Below are 13,630 nucleotides of genomic sequence, written 5' to 3'. Positions count from 1 at the left end.
TATTTTGAAGGTTCCAAAGATAATTGCAAGGAATTTAGTCTGGATTCGGGTGTTGATTCTGAAAACAATTTCATTCAGGTTAAAGGGAACAAAATTCTGAAAGGGCTAGTGACTTTGGAGAGGTTTTACACCCAAAATAATGCATTCATAGGCAAGAAAGCTCCTGAGGATGACGGGAAGGGAAATCATGAAAAGATTAATTTGGGTGATGAATCTAATCCTAAGGTGCTAACAATTGGCAAATGTTTCTCTTATGAGGAAAAACAAATTCTTAGTGGGCTATTGAAGGAATACATTGATGTTTTCGCTTGGTCCTATGATGATTTGAAGGAGTTTAGGGATGGGCATTTTCAACATCAAATTCCGTTGAAGCCTAGTGTTTCTCCTTTCAGACAAAAATTGAGAAATTTTAATCCCATGATGGCAGATGCAATTTTTAAAGAAGTGGATAAAATATTTAAAGCCAAAATCATATATCCAATTCATCACTCTACCTGGGTAGCCAACATTGTGCCCATGAGGAAGAAGAATGGAGAAATCCGGATTTGTGTAGATTTTCGCAACCTGAATTAGGCAAGTCTTAAGTTTAACTATGCCTTACCCAATATGGATCATATTCTATAGACGGTGTCTGGGTCACAAATGATGTCGAAGTTAGATGGTTTTTCTGGTTACAATCAAATTAGTGTTGCAAAGAATGAACATCACAAGATAGCATTCATCACTCCATGGGGAACATTCGTATATAATCATATGCCATTTGGTTTGATAAATGTCGGAGCAACCTTTCCAAGGGCTATGGAGTCTTCTTTTAAGGATTTTCGTGACAGAATTATTGTTGTTTACCTAGATGACTTGACACTGTTTTCTAAAAAGAGGAAGAATCATCTCAAAGATCTTAGGATAGTTCTGCAATGCTATCGAGAGCATGGAATCTCCTTGAACCCAAAGAAGTTAGTTTTCTTTGTAACTGAGGGCAAATTGTTGGGGCATATCATTTCAAAAGAAGGTGTCAAGATTGATCCTGAGAGAGTCAATGTAATTCAACGTCTCAGCTTACCTTCAAATCAGACTGGAGTAAGGTCTTTCTTTGGCCAGGTGAATTTCTTAAGATAGTTCGTACCAGAATTTGCAGAAACTACCAAACATATCATTAGTGTGTTGAGCGAAAGGCATCCTTTCAAATGGACTGAAGAAGCCAAAGAAGCTTTTGAAAAAATCAAGAGTTTAGTTGCTAATGTGCCAACTCTCATCAACCCGGATTTCAAAAAGGATTTCATTTTATACTGCTACGCCTCAGAACATACAATGTCTGGAGTACTGCTACAAATGGATGAATTTGGGATTGAAGCACCTATAGTGTTCATGACCATTCCACTCAAGAAGCATGAGCTTAAGAATTCGCTTTCAGAGAAACAAGCCTTTGTTGTGGTCAAAGCTGTAAAACAATTTCGGTATTACATTCTGCACTCTCATTCTATGGTTTTTGTTCTAGATTCTGCAGTGAAAAGCATTTTAACTCAGCAAGAAGTTGGACTCAATAAAAGAGCGGCGTGGGTAACAAAAATCCAGGAATACAATCTAGACATTCGCCCCACAAAGACAGTGAAAGGACAAGGCTTATGTAAATTGATAGTAGAAAATGAGGTGGAAACAGAAAAAGAGTTACCATTGACCCTATTTATTGGATTACAAGATACCTAGTTTTCTGATGTGGCCTACTATTTGACTTACGACAATTGCCCAAGTCATTTATTAGCAAAGGAGCAAAGGAATCTTAAGTTAAAAGATGCTAAGTATGTTATTTGGCAAGATGTCATGTACAAAAAAGGTTTGGATGGAACTTACTTAAGGTGTGTGGATAAGCCTCAATAGCAAAAACTTCTAGAAGTTTATCATGATGAAGCCTGCGGCGGGCACTTCTCATCCTTTGTGACCTCCTTTAAAATTTTTTGGAATTGTTTTTATTGGCCTGGCATGTTTCAAGATGCGTATGTTTATGTGAAGGAATGTGAAAAATGTCAACTCTTTTCTGAGAAACCACATTTAGCGGCTCTGCCTTTAAGGCTTGTGGTAATAGATGAACCCTTCAAACAGTGGGGTATTGACTTCATTGGGCCTATAAACCCTCATTCCAGTGCTGGCCATATGTATATTTTGACAACAACTGATTATTTTACCTAGTGGGTGGAGGCCATTCCCACTAAAAAGGCGAACTCAGAGGTCGTGTGTAATTTTCTCAAAGATTGCATCCTGGTCCATTTTGGGGTTCCTCAAAAGATTGTTGCAGATAATGCATCGTATTTCTCCTCCAAAGAACTAACTATGTTTTTCTATGAACATCAGATTACTCTCTCACATTCCTCTGATTACTTTCCACAAGGTAATGGACTGGCAGAATCAAGCAACAAGAACCTGATAGCGATTATGAAGAAGCTGGTTGATGAAAATGCTCAAAATTGGCATAAGAAGGTATACAAAGCTTTATGGGTAGACAGAATTACACCTAAAAGAGCCATCAGAATGACACCTTTTGAGCTTGTGTATGGGATTGGCACAAAACTTTCTTTACCCCTAGAATTGTCGACAGCCAAACTTCAAATAGTAATTGAAGATTCTTTTTTTCAGAATGCTCTAGAGAAGAGGGTTATGTATCCAGTGAAGTTGGAGGAAGAAAGAGAGATGTTAGTGGATAGAATTACGGAGCATCAGAGTAGAGTGAAGAAGATCTTTGACATGAGAGCTCGACTAAGAGGTTTCCTTAAAGGAGATGAAGTGTTGTTATGGGATAAAAGGAAAGAACCAAAGGGTACCCACGGTAAATTTGACTCATTATAGAAAGGCCCATTCAAGATCTGTGAAGTGGTGGGACAAAATGCTTTTAGACTCAACTATTCTGATGGAACGGTTATGCCCTATACCTACAATGGGCAAGATCTCAAGCTCTACAAACTGTGAAACCTGTGGTTAAGAATTCTTGTACATAGTAGTTTAGGTGTTTTGTTTCGTGTCTGTTTAGGTGTGAGTCTTCCTTTGTTCCCCTATCTTTTTTTGGCTATGCGAAACCAGAGATTTAGGGTTCTTTGCATTTTCCTTCGCAAAATACAATCCCCATTCAGAGCCAATGTTACTACATCATTTATCCTTCATGACAGGAGTAAATCACCCTATAAAATTTTATTCGAAGTCCTTGTCTTTCTTGGAATGCCTCGGTTCAAGCCCTTAGTCCATTTGTAGATTGTTTTTAAATAAAAAATGTCAAGTTTTAATGATTGGATGAACCTCGTGAACTCATTGAACCATGTTGAAACAGCTTCATAAGGTTCTTTTAGGTTTCGCGGGTTCTTAGGTGTCTAGGGGGTTTTCATACTAACATTCTCTAAAAGTGTTTTGCAGCAGTTCTTTTATTGATCTTGTTCGGTGATGTGTTATATCATCTCTCTCCAGGCGTTGAACTCTTTGAACCAAGCTCAAATGGTTCAGATGTGTTCAACATGTTCAACACAATTCAAATGGTCAGCAACACTTAACATAGTTAATCCTTTCAGAAGAGAGTTTTCTTGGGCACGATGTACGCCTTGAACTACTTGAACCCCAATGAAGTATGTTCAGAATGTTCATGCGTGTTCAAATTCGGTGGGTCCCATGAGCTAAAAGATTTGATGGTGCATTTATTGCCAAGTATGAGGAAGGGCAAACCATATCTTGGGTGATGTCAATTGTTTGAGTTTCAAAGCAAGTAATCATTTTGGGAACTGGCGGTTACTTCAAAAATGCCACCATGCATTCAATGCGTGCGTGCGATGTCCAATCCACAACCTCAACACACTTTGTTCCTCGTCACTGCGAAGTTATTTTTTTTGGATAGAAGGTTTATTTGCTGGTAGTTGTCTGTGTATGCGGGGAAAGCAGGTTGATGAAACTCAATATATGAAAATATTCCAAAAGACTTGTCCACACACACACATGGGACTTCTTGGTGCAAGTTATGGAGCTATGAAGGATAGCTCAACTTCCCAAGGTTGGTTCCATGGTTCTCTATCTCACAAGGTCCCTCAAGCCAATGTCTTTGCTCTCAGATCACTGAGCAAAGTGACTTAGGGATGACTAATGCAAGAATGAGGGATGCTTTAGATTAATTCTAACATGAATGCATCCTATTTATGCATGTTTCTACAAAATGGATTAAACTAGATTATAAGATGACAAGGTTAGTAGCAATACTATCCTAACATGATATACTAGTTAATGATTTTAAGCTAATGATAATAGAAATACTCTAAAATGCTATATTAGATTAATTCCTATTGCAAAGAGAGGCTAGATGCAAGCTAAAATTGAGCATAAATGAGATACTAAAAGCTTGGATCACAAAATGGAGGGATGGAGAGCTCTATTTATAGTGAAAATAGGGCAATGGAGGGTCAAGATTGGAGGAGTTATCAAGGGTCAGGATTGAAAGTTATCAATCCATGTTTACAATTTTCACCAATGAAATGGTGACAATTGTCAACATACGACTATTTGAGAGGAGAGGTAGGAAGCATTAAATGCTTGAGGGGACATGATAGTTACCTTAAGAGGTAAGGATTAGGATTAGATTAGGGTTTATTCAATGGATAAAGCTTTTACCCAAAGGATAAACTCTTGTGCAAGGGATTAAGGAATAACCATGGTCAAAGCATTAAAGGCTTGATGAGACCCTTGGGTTACATGAGGGTTAAGTTAGTCAAAAAGTCTCTAACCATGCAAGAGGGTTGAGTTAACCATTAATGGTTTGGAAGACTTTCAAGGTTAAGTTGTTGAAGACCTAAAGCCTTTAATGGTTTTCAAAGACTTTGAAGGTTTGAGAAGTGACTTCCCTTTGCTTAGGGATGTGACAATGATTAGGATAGGATTAGGCTAATTAGAAGGAGTTAGAAGAATCTAGAAGGGATTTAGGCATGCAAGTGGGTTTTGTAGGAGAATGCAAGTGGGGGGAATTTTGGGATTTTTAATTAAAATAAAATCATTTATTTCAATTAAATGGTGTAATTTGCATTTGGATAAATATTTAAATAAATATTAATTTATTTAAATGTGAATGTGAATTTTGGATTTAAATAAATCTTAATTTATTTACATGAGAAAAAGAAAGATAAAGCATTAAATGCTTGAAGACTTTGAGGGAAACCATTAAAGGCTTAAGAAGACTCTAGAAAGAAGCCATTAAGTTTGAAGACTTTAAATTTGAAGACTTTAAGTTTGAAGACTTTAAGGGAAACCATTAAAGGCTTAAGAAGACTCTAGAAGGAAGCCATTAAGTTTGAAGACTTTAAGGGAAACCATTAAAAGTTTCAAGTGGGTGAGGATAAATAGGATTTTAAATAAATAATTTTTATTTAAAATAGTTGTGCAACTTGCATTTGTAGGAAAATACAAGTGAGTGGAGGATAAATAGGATTTTAAATAAATAATTTTTATTTAAAATAGTTGTGCAACTTGCATTTGTAGGAAAATACAAGTGGCTGGAGGATAAATGATTAATTTAAATAAATTGCTTTATTTTAATTTGGTTGCAAGTTGGAGATTTATTTAATTGGGGTAAACTATTTAATTAAATGTAAATTTAATTAAAAGTAGAGAGAAGGGGTTTAATTAAATAAAATGATTTATTCAATTAAATGATATAAAGGGCTTAAGTGAATTTAAATAAATAAATTGAATAATTTATTTAATTAAATAGAAGAATGTGGTGATTTAATTAAATTAGATTTAACTAAAATAGAGGAAGGAGAATAAAATGAATATTAAATATTCATTTAGGAATATGGTCATTTTTACACGTCTACATTTTGCCCCTTTTTGAAGTGACGTGTGTGCACATGTTGATTCAAAGAAAATGATGTGTCGTCATGATTTGGTTATGATCAGTGTGATGTCTTGTTGAGATGTTCATGTCATGCCCCAGATTTTGATAAATGATGTTGATAATGCCCCCTCGGGAGATGAATCAAAATTTTGAAAATTTGATGTGTTTTGATTGCATTGTAAATTTTTCTCTATGTTGAATGTGAGAAGTTGATTCATCTCCTAATAATGATGTTTGCGAGGGTTTGATATGAGACCACAAGCAATTTACGTGTTTGTCCACGCAACCCTAATTTTCATTTACCAAATAAAAGGGAAAAAGTGAGTTATTTTGTCTCATTTGTGCTTGTTGACTTTGGAGAAAGTGACACTTGGAGAAAAGATAAAATCTCGATTATGTTTGCGTCTCATCAATTCGAGTGCGTTCGAAGGTATCAGAGGCCCGCCACATATGGACCACTGGTAAGTCATCATTTTTGACCCCTTTTCGATTTTTGTTTTGCCATTTTTTATCATGTTTTAGAATTTTTCCACATGAATTTAATGGTTTAGTGCGTCTGGGTTAAATCGTAGCGCATACGATTGGTTGTGTAGTGCGTAGAGTTTAATGAAATATGGTAGCGTCCGGGTAGATTAGGATAGCGCAGTGGTGAGTGGAAAATCTTGGGTAAAGTGGGATTTTGGATGAAGAAAAAAATAGGTAGGTTTTTGCCAGTTTTCTGGGGATAAGTGCGAAGTGGCAGTCTGTGTGTCTGTTGTCATTGTTTTGATAAGTTGTCCAATATGAGTTCCGATATGGTTTTTGGATAGATAACTTGATTTGAATTGCAATGTTTCAAGTTGATATATATATGTGGAACTTGAGTTGTTTTATAAGCTGATATCGTTGTGGAACTTGAGTTGTTTTACAAGTTGATATGGTTGTGGAACTTGAGTTGTTTTACAAGCTGATATGAATGTGAAACTTGAGTTGTTTTACAAGTTGATATGATGTGACATGGAAATGGATTGGATATGATGCAGAACTTGATTAGATTTTCAATGTTTCAAGTTGATATGAATCTGATTTGCGATATGAATTGATTGGATGAAGAAATTGATATTGGACTTGTTTTGTTTTTTATAGGAGCGACTTGGAGTTGTTCAGTCATGAGAGAAATTTCTAAGACCATGGTTGTTGATACCACAATTGACACAGGTTGATAGGGATATCATTGAGAGGTGTGGCTCGAGCAGAGACTTTGGAGAGAGCAGCAGCGGGTGGCTCGATGAGAGACACCCCGAGGGAGTTGGCTTTGAGAGCCAAAGAGGTAGAGTATTACCAGAGGCATTATGAGGATGTGGTTCCCAAGGAGCACCAAGTTCTAAGTTTCACAACTTCGAGATCCAGTCGATCTAGGGAGATGGAGTCAAGGACAGAGAGTAGAGGTGTGACAAGGCATGTTCGTCAGGATCCACCTCGGGATCCTAGTGCTGGGATATCTACTACAAGACCATCACCCTCAGGAGATAGTCATACTTGAGAGATGTTTTCTCTATTGTATTTTGATCATTTTGTTGTTTTTGGCACAGACATGACATATTTTGCACATTGATTATTTTTGAGATATATATATGACACCATTTTCTTTGATCCTTATGTGATGTGTTATGGATGATGCTTTCTATATGATTTTGTTGCTTCTATGATGATGATGCAATTCTTAGATAGATGTATGTGATTTGATATGTGATGAATATGATGTGATAATCTATGATATATGAGATGTATCTTGTATAATATGATTTGATGGGAGATGTATCTTGAAAATGAGATGTATGATAATAATATGCTGTGAGATGTATCATGAAAATGAGATGTATGATAATGATATGCTATGCGCAACTATTTGTTAAATGATATGCAACTAATTGTTAAATGATATGCAACTAATTGTAAAATGATATGCAACTAATTTGAGCATCCTCATTCTGTGTTTGTCATCCCTGTATAGTCACATGTTTTTGCCTTCTTTGTAGGTATCATCATTGAGCATTGATTTGTGTGGGATATGTTGAAAATTTATACAAGCATAATGGTATAATTGAACCATAATGACCTGAGAAAAATTTACATGGTTTTTTATTTTGCAAGATGGCACAAGCGTCAAAGTATAATTGAACCAGGACGACCTGAGTGTCGATTGCGTATAAACAGACAAGATTAAACCATTTGTATGTGCAAAGTGGATTCATGTCTTTAGTGATATGCTTTGAATCACGTCTTGAGACAAGTATTTGCACAGTACAAATGATCGCCTCACAGACAAAAAACTAAAAAGATATTGGAGGCTCCATGACTTTCTCTAGCTCAATGCATCGTTGAGAAAATGTAGAGGATCCAATAGTTCAAAAAGAGTTAAGTACCAAAATAGTAAGAATTTTATGCAAGATGCAACATTTTATACTTCATAAAATCATCCCTCATGTGTTATGAATCCATTAAGTGTATCCGTGTTTGGTTCTCTTCGTGTTTTGTTGAATGTTTGTCTTAACATGATTCTCTTGGTTCGCTACAAGTTCTTGATTTATTTATAGGACATAATGTAGATCAATGTTGCCCCTGGCTAGATTTACTACCTGACATGGATATGTACAGTGATTACCAAGCCATGGTGGGATATGATGAAATGATTTGTGGATAGGCCAGGATAGTGACTACGCTAAGTATGTCCTAGATAATGCTTAGTTTGATAAAGGTGTTGGGCAATGGCCATTATTACTTGGATTTATGGCTATATAACAGGCTCGAGAATAAAGATAGATACAGGAGTTGTCCTCTCACAATAGCACCTGTTTGCCAGGTTTTCACCAATTGTTTTTATTGTACCTTTTTATTTTCTTTTTCTTGATTTTTTGATTTTTTTTTGACTTTTTCTGTGCATTAGACTACTCAAGTGTAGTACTTCTTCAGATGGATGTTGTTAGTTGGTTCATCGAGCACATCTCCTTCTGAAGTTGTTAGTTGATAAGCACCTGATCCATAGACTGATATGATGACATAGGGACCTAACCAGTTAGGTTCAAATTTCCCTTTCTTTTCTCAATCTTGCTGATTTCTAGGATTTTCCTTGAGTACTAGGTCACCAACTTTAAAATTTTTGGGAATGACCTTGTGGTTGTAGCCTCTGCACATGCGTTGCTGATATGCTTTGAGATGAGTGTAGGCATGTTGGCATCTTTCGTCCAGCAATTCAAGTTCTTGCAGTCGGTTAACTCTATACTCTTCATCTGGGATTAAACCTTTTAGAGAGACTCTGAGAGATGGAATTTCTACCTCCAGGGGTAAAATAGCTTCTGATCCATATACCAATGAGTATGGTGTCGCTCTTGTAGGTGTGTGGATGCTAGTTCTATATGCCCAAAGTGCTGGATTGAGTTGTACGTGCCAATCTTTGCCTACATCATTCACTGTTTTCTTTAAGATTTTCAATATTGTCTTGTTGGATGCTTTTGCTTGACCATTCCCTTGTGGGTAGTAAGGTGTAGAGAAACGATGTTGTATTTTGAATTTTTCACATAGTTCTCGAACATCTTGGTTTTTGAAAGGCCGTCCATTATCAGTGATAATGGAACTTGGAATACCATATCTGCAAATTAGATAATTTAGGATAAAAGAGGCAATTTGTTTCCCAGTCACTATGGTCATGGGGACTGCTTCTATCCACTTGGTAAAGTATTCTGTTGTAGTTATAATGAACTTGTGCCCATTTGAAGATGAAGGATGAATTTTTCCGACCAAGTCTAGTCCCCATTGACAAAAGGGCCAGGATGTCATGAATGGTTGCAGTTCCTGTGTTGGTGCATGTATCAGATTACCATGGATCTGGCATTTAGGACACTTTTTTACAAAGTGATAAGAGTCTTTTTCCATTGTCAGCCAGTAATATCCCATTCTCAGAAGCTTTTTAGCAAGAGTAGTACCACTTGAATGTGTGCCACAAATACCTTCGTGAAGCTCATGTAAAGCGGAGTCAGATTCATTACGATCAAGGCAATGAAGAAGAGTACCATCTAGACCTCGATGATATAAAGTATCAGTAGTGAGGGTATAACGGGCGGCTTGTCAGATAAAGTTACATTTTTGGTTTCTGGATAGGTCAATGGGCAAGATATTGTTCTTGAGGTAGTCGTATATCGGTCCATATAATGGAGAATGTGAACCAGTCAAGGCATAGATAACATGGGATTCAGAGTGGTCATAGGCAAGGGAGAACAGTTGCTCTACCAAAAACTCATAACGACTCTGTTGCTCTGGAATTTGTAGTAATGAAGTGATAGTAGCCATTGCATCGGCTGCTTTGTTGTTCAACCTTGGTATTTGCTCGAAGGTGATGTGTACAAAATATTGCTTGAAGTCATCCACCATTCGCTTGTAGGGTAGCAGCTTGTCATCCTTTGTCTGATAGTCATTGTTGATTTGATTGACGACTACTTGTGAGTCTCCGTAGACCTTTAACTCTGTGATTTTCCATTCTACGGCCATTTTGATGCCTATAACCAATGCCTCATATTCAGCCACATTATTTGTGCATGGGAACATAAGCCTATATGATCTTGGTATAGTGTGTCCTTCAGGAGTGATGGATAGAATGCCAGCACCTGAACCATGTTGTGTGTAGGATCCATCAAAGTATAGGGTCCATTGTTTGGTAGAAATAGCAAGAACATCCCTATCCAAAAATTCAATCTTCATAATTTGTTTTCTTGGTAGCGGTGCTTCAGCCAGCTGATCTGCAATTGCTTGTCCTTTGATAGCTCTGCGTTCTATGTAGTGGATATCAAATTCACTGAGAATAATGACCCATTTAACCAATCTACCTGTAAGAGCTGCCTTGCTGAGTAGATATTTGAGAGGATCAATTTTTGCCACTAGCTTAATTGTGTGTGCTAGCATATAATGTCAGAATTTTTGAGAAGCGAAGACTACTGTTAGACAAGCCTTCTCAATGAATGTATAGTTGAGTTCATAGTCGTTCAAAGTCCTGCTGATGTAGTATATAGCTCGTTCTTTTCCTTGTTGATCTTCTTGTGCCAATAGTGCCCCCAGTGATATATCTGTTGTTGAAATGTATAAAATGAGTGGCTTTCCCGCTATTGGTGGTACTAGAACTGGTGGATTCATCAGATACTGTTTGATTTGATATAAAGATTCTGCACATTTGGCTTCCCATCTGAATGGTACATTTTTATGTAACAAATGGTTAAATGGGAGATTTTTATCTGCTAGTTGAGCGATGAATCGCCTGATTGATTGAAGTCATCCTTGTAGAGATCTGAGTTGACTGATATTCTTTGGTTGTGGCATCTCCATAATGGCTTGTACCTTTGCTGGATCTACTTCAATACCTTTAGCTAAGACTATGTAGCCTAGTAACTTGCCTGATGTAGCCTCGAAGACACACTTCTTAGGGTTGAGTCTGACTTGGAATTTCTCCAATCGATCAAAAATCTTTTCTAAGATGCTTAGATGTTCTACTCTGGTGAAGGATTTAGCTAGTAAATCATCCACATAGTCTTCCATGAAGGTATGCATCATGTCATGAAAGATTGTTGTCATTGCTCATTGATAAGTAGCTCCTGCATTCTTTAAGCCAAAAGGCATAACATTCCAATAGTACGTTCCCCAAGGACAGGTAAATGTTGTTTTGTCTTGATCTTCTAGGGCTATTTTGATTTGATTATAGCCTTAAAAACCATCCATTAGTGATAACATTGCATGGCCTGTTGTGAGGTCTACAATTATGTTGATACTGGGCAAAGGAAAGTCATCCTTTGGACAGGCTTTGTTGACATCTTTGAAGTTAGTGCATATTCTGATACTACCATCTGGTTTTGATACTGGAATGATGTTGGAAATCCATTCTGCATAATCGATAGGTTGAATGAATCTGACATCTAATAGTTTCTTTAGTTCAGCTTTGACCATGAGTGCCACATGGGGATTCATCTTCCGTAGTTTTTGCTTAACGGGCTTAACTCCTGGAGTAATGGATAAGTGATGCATGATTAAGTGTGGATCAATTCTGGGCATATTTGTGTATGACCAAGCAAAGTTGATTTGCTTTTCTTTAAAAAAATTGACAAATGCTGATTTTTCTTCCCCTATTAGAGATTTTGCCAGGTGTATGTTTTTGGCTACTTCTGTAGTACCAATGTTGATTGATTGAGTGGCTCAATCAATATGGGTGATTGCTCATGAAAATGTTTAGGAAGAGTGTCAAGTCTCCCATCTTTAGGTGCCTTAAAAAGGTTTTCACCCTCAGATGTGTCCTTTATTTTTACTTTTTTGTGATCTATAGCTGCCATTGACTAGTTTTCAGCAATAGATCCTTTATTTGGTTCATTTTTGCGACTGAGAGACTTGGCACTCCCTTGGTTGCAGACATCGTCACTTTGTTCACTAGTAGAGCCTGTTTCTGGATTAACGATACATAGGTAGTGGATAATAGATTCATCATTCAGGAAAATTTGTATATCATGTATTTCGGGTTCATCCCAATCAATTAGGTCAGGAAAGACAAGCGATAAGGAATAGTTTGGTGGATCAAGCTTTTCTACTATAAGTGTCATGATGGAGGTATTTTCGTGATTGGACTGGATTTTGAAGAAATTAAGGATTTCATCGAGGTCTCCGATGGTATCATCTTCCGTATAGACTTGTTCATAATGGTGCTGCTCATTTTCCTTGGTGTCATAGATATTTTGTGGACCAAATTCAAGTGGTCTATCTTCTGTGCTGCGTGCTTCTTGAGACATGGGTGTATGGCTTTCTTTTGCATAGATATCCTTAGTAGCAGTAGAACAAGTGCCCCATTCATATTCATTGGAATCAGTTTCAGAGGTAGTATCCCACATTCTATCAGAGCTATGAACTGGTATGTTGTAGGGTGAGAATAGGTCTTTGATGATTGAACAAGTTTCACAGTTTTCTCAGATTTTGTGTCAGATCCTACCTCCACTCTCTATATTTGTTCATATACAGTCCCTTCTGGAGGAGGAATAATGCTATCAGGGTTTGATTCTACTTTGTTGGATATTGGCTTTTGAACATAATGTACTTCTGTAGATGTTGCCTTCTTTGGAATGATGGGTTTCATTTGAGTTTGTTTCCTTTCTTGGTGTTCACGTTCTTGGCGTATTTTCTCTGCTGACTCATATAATGCCTCCTACCAGGATTCTTCTTTGTACTTCTTCTTTTCTTTCCACTGAGGTTTTTGATATTTGTGTTGTGTCCTTCTTGGTGGCAGAGTGAGTTCAAAACCCAATCCTATTTTGTCTCTATTGAACTGTGAATGAGGATCTATTGGTTCAGTGACGCCTTCTTTACATTTTCCGATAGGTCCTTTGCCATTATATCCCATTTGTTGCATGATTAAGTAACCTTTTCCATACATGTGTATGGGTAGGACTACTTCCATGGCAGCTACCCTGTTATTTTCCTCTTCATCCTTGTATAACCAACTAAGGATGTCCTTTTCCTCTGATTCATTTTCCAAAGTGCCCAGCTAGATGAATGTGCCATCAAACTTGGTGATGGGCTGAATTGCTTGATGTGTTGATGTTGTAGGTAATCCATGGGATTTAGGTGATGTTGGTAAGTTAGCCAAACACATGGGCTCTAAAGAGTATTCTCCCATGCCGTGCTCTTTGATTTTTAGTGTTTGCTTGAAATCTTGAGATAGTGATGTAGACTTGTCCTGTTGAAGCTCTGGTGCTAAAGAATTTTGTTTTTCTCTAT

The sequence above is a fragment of the Cryptomeria japonica genome, chromosome 3 (genome assembly GCF_030272615.1).
Source record: "Cryptomeria japonica chromosome 3, Sugi_1.0, whole genome shotgun sequence".
In the NCBI taxonomy this organism is placed as follows: Eukaryota; Viridiplantae; Streptophyta; class Pinopsida; order Cupressales; family Cupressaceae; genus Cryptomeria; species Cryptomeria japonica.
This window is presented reverse-complemented; position numbering follows the sequence as displayed.